Below are 4,624 nucleotides of genomic sequence, written 5' to 3'. Positions count from 1 at the left end.
GTCCAGCAGGCACTATAGGTCCAGCAAGCCAGCAGTAGTATCGAGTTGGGTGGATGTTTCCCCGCAGAATAAATTGTTTAGACCGTTTGTGTCATCTGTTCTAGTTTGTGGTTGTGGTTGTGTTTGTGGTGTGAACCTTGTTACGAGTTGGATCTTTGTATGGTTGTGGGTGTAATGTGGGAGTTCCCCCTCCATGTTACATCAGTTATCTAATAAATAATATTAGTTGGGAGTCCTTTGCTCTTGTTCTATCTATTCCTATTTTTGTCATGTTCTTTCCACCTTTGCTATATCCTTATGTTCCCCTCTCGTATCTTGGCAACCAACAGATGGTGAACACCAGGAGCAATCCCCGCACTGATGGAAACAATAACCAGCAACTACCACATACACCACCGCCACCTCAGTTTAACTTGGAACAAATGATGATTATGAAGACACAAATCCTTCAGGGATTAGGTCAAACCATGGCAAATATGCAGCAAGCCCCTGTATAGATGCAAGCTCCTCTGCCACCGCAGAACAGGTTGGGGGAATTTATGAGAACTAAGCCACCTATGTTCTCCCAGGCCGTGGAACCAATGGATACTCATGATTGGTTAAAGGCTACAGAGAAGAAACTCTGGATATCTCAGTACAATGACAGAGAAAAGTTCTTGTTCGTTTAACATCAACTCTCTAGACTAGCAACAGATTTGTGGGATGCTTATTCCCATGCTCACGAATATCCCCAAGCCATTACCTGGGCAGAGTTTGGAAATAGCTTCCGTATTCATCATATACCAGCTAGAGCAATGAAGATCAAGAAGAATGAATTCCATGGGCATAATAAGCAAGGAGCCATGTCCATGAGTGAATATGTGGCCAAATTCACTCGATTGTCAAGGTATGCCCAGAAGACGTGGATACAGATGAGAAGAAGCAGGAGCACTTCTTGGAAGGACTAAATGATGGAATTCAGTATGCATTGCTTCCTCAGGACTTTGCTAGCTTTCAAGTAATGGTGAACAAAGCATTGGTGGTGGAACACAAATACCGCTAGATGGATCATAAAAGAAAGATGTCTTCTCAAGGCTAAGGCTCAAGCAGTAACTCTTGTCCCCACTATAACCCGCCTTAGCAACAACCCATGTTCCGCCAACAGAATCAGAATCAAAATAAACTACAGATGCAAGTCCAGTGTCCAAGCTATCAGGCCCCTCTACAGGCACCACTACCAGCACCACAATAGAAGAATGGCAATCAAAAACCCTCCATCAGAAGAGCGTGTTTCACCTTGTGGCGAAGAAAGGCACTATGCCAATAAATGCCCAAAGAAGCAAATAAACAACACCCCGAAGCAGAATGGCAATGGGAATGCTCTAAGGCCAAGTCAATATCAAGCTCCAGGCCGCAATGAAATCAGGCACCAGCTCCAAACAACTGTGCTCAATAGAATTACGCACGTGGGCGAGTCAACCGCATCACTACAGAAGAAGACCAAGATGCACAAGATGTGGTGTTTGGTATGTTCTTTGTCAACTCAAATCTGGCTAAGTTTTATTTGATTCAGGAGCATCGCATTCTTTCATCCCACACAATATGTTGCAAAATATAATCTGCCAATTGTGCTTATGAATCAGCAAATGATAATTAGTTCTCATGGACGAGAAATGAAGGAAAAGTATATATGCTCAAAGCTAAGCCTTAATATAAAGGAGTAGACTTTTTAGCCAACCTTATAGTTCTGGAGTCCATTAGCATTGATGTTATTTTGGGAATGGACTGGCTACCAAAATACAAGGGAATTATAGATTGTGCCAGAAGAGCAGTTCAAATGACCAACGGAGAAGGCGTGCAAATAGAGTTCGTTACAACTATTCCCTCAGCAGAGAAATGCTCACTCAATCAAATAAAGGGTATTCCAACGAAAGAGATTAATGTGGTGAATGAGTTCATGGACATCTTCCCTGATGACTTGCCAGGTATGCTACTAGATCATGAAATTGAGTTCGTTATTGAGTTAGTACCTGGAACTGCTCCTATACATAAGAGATCCTATAGAATGGATGCCAACCAGCTCGGTGAGCATAAGGAGCAAATCCAAGAGCTATTAGACAAAGGGTTTAACCACCCAAATTCTTCGTCCTAGGGAGCCCCAATCATCTTTGTACCAAATAAGGATGGAACACAAAGGATGTTTATAGACTATCGAGCCCTTAATGAGATTACCATCAAGAACAAGTATCGTACCCCACATTGAAGATCTGTTTGATCAGTTGAAAGGAGCATGTGTGTTTTCCAAGATTAACCTTCGGTCTAGGTATGACAAGTTGAGGATTCGGGCTTCAGATATTCCAAAGATAGCATTTGTTACTCAGTATGGTTTGTATGAGTACATAGTAATATCTTTCAGTCTAACAAATGCCCCAGCCTACTTCATGTATCTGATGAATAAGGTCTTCATGGAGTTTGTGGACAAGTTTGTCGTGGTATTATCGATGACATCCTGGTTTTCTTTAAGAACATGGAAGAGCACGAAGATCACCTAAGGTTGGTATTGCAAAAACTCAGGGAGAACCAGCTTTATGCCAAGTTGAGCAAGTGTGAATTCTGGTTGAAGGAAGTACCCTTCTTGGGTCATGTTATTTCAACAGGAGGTGTATCTGTGGACCAATCCAAAGTGAGGGATGTTCTAAACTGGAAAGTCCCACAACATGTTTCGAAGATCTATAGTTGCTTGGGTCTAGCAGGATATTACCATCAATTTATAGAAGGATTCTCTAAAATAACAAATCCAATGACAGAACTGCTAGAAAAAGGAGCATAATTCAAATGGACAGCCGCTCGAGAAGCTAGTTTCAATGAGTTGAAGAAAGGGTTAAACTTTCAGCTCCGGTTCTAACTATGCCAGACAACTAGAAGTCGTTCTCAGCGTATTGTGATGTGTCTCGAAAGGGTTAGGATGTGTGCTTATGCAAGAAGGTCATGTGATAGCATATGCATCCAGGCAGTTGAGGAAACATGAGGAAAATTACCCGACCCATGATTTGGAGTTAGCCGCAGTGGTTCATGCTCTAAAAATTTGGAGGCACTACCTCGTAGGCAACCGGTGTGAAATATATATGGATCATAAAAGTCTAAAATATATTTTCAGCCAACCGGATCTTAATCTTTGGCAATGTAGATGGCTAGAACTGATGAAGGATTACGATGTGGGAATATATTACCACCCTGGTAAAGCTAATGTAGTAACAGATGCCCTAAGCAGGAAGGGTTATTGAAATATGGCTATGTTGCAAGGGAGCCAGCCAGATTTATGTAAGGAGTTCAATAGGTTAAATTTGGGTTTTGTTGCTGATATGGACGCAATAGCAATAAAAATGAAGTAAACATCGGAACAAGATATCCAAAAAGGACAATGGGAAGACGAGAAAATAAAAGAGATCAAAGAAATCATGAAAATAAATAAAGCTTTGGGATTCTCAGAGGATAGTCAAGGAACATTGTGGTTTGGAAAAAGAATTTGTGTACCAGACGAGAAAGTTCTGAAGGATTTAATCTTGCGAGAAGCCCATTATTCTACATATTCTATTCACCCTGATAGTACTCAGATGTATCATGATCTGAAAGAATATTATTGGTGGTATGGTATGAAGAGAGATGTCGCCGAATATGTAGCCTTGTGTGACACCTATTATAGAGTAAAGGCAGAACATCAAAGACCGGCTGGATTATTGCAGCCCTTAATGATTCCCGAGTGGAAGTGGGAAGAAATTGGTATGGATTTCATCGTTGGGCTACCCCGTACCCATGCAGGCTTTGATTCCATCGGGGTAGTGGTGCATCGTCTAACGAAAGTTGCGCATTTTATCCCAGTTAAGAAAACATATTCAAGTGCAAAACTTGCCGAGCTGTATATATCAAGAATTGTGTACCTACATGGTGTACCCAAGAAGATCATGTCAGATCGAGGTACCTAATTTACCTCTCACTTTTGGAAGAAACTGCATGAATCCTTGGATACTAAGCTGAACTTCAGTTCTACATATCACCCTCAAACCGATAGGCAGACAGAGAGGACCAACCAAGTATTATAAGATATGTTGAGAGCCTGTACCTTGAAGACCTTGAAGTACAAGTAGAGTTGGGATAAAAGCTTACCATATGTAGAGTTTTCCTACAATAACAGTTATCAAACCAGCCTTAAAATGTCTCCATTCGAAACTATATGAAAGGAAGTGCAGAACTCTGTTATACTGGAATGAGACTAGAGGAAATCAGGTGTTTGGACCAGAAGTTCTTAGAAGAGCAGAAGAGTAGTTCAAACCATATGAGAAAACATGAAGATCGCACAGTCTCGACAAAAGAGTTACGTAGATAATCGACGAAGAGAAAAAACCTTTGAAGCTGGAGATATGGTGTACTTAAAAGTCTCACCTGCTAGAGGTCTCCGAAGGTTCAAGGTTAAACGAAAGTTAGCACCCATATATAATGGACCATTCAAGATAATTGCTATCGGAGGTGAACTCCTATCGCAGGGATCCGGAGGGACCCCTTTTTGAGATTCGGTTGGGGGATGATTCTAAATATGTTTGCGGGAGAAATAAATGGGTGTAAATGCGAAGGCGGGTGGGATGAAACG

The sequence above is a fragment of the Phragmites australis genome, chromosome 11 (genome assembly GCF_958298935.1).
Source record: "Phragmites australis chromosome 11, lpPhrAust1.1, whole genome shotgun sequence".
Lineage (NCBI taxonomy): Eukaryota > Viridiplantae > Streptophyta > Magnoliopsida > Poales > Poaceae > Phragmites > Phragmites australis.
Note: the sequence above shows the minus strand (reverse complement) of the source record.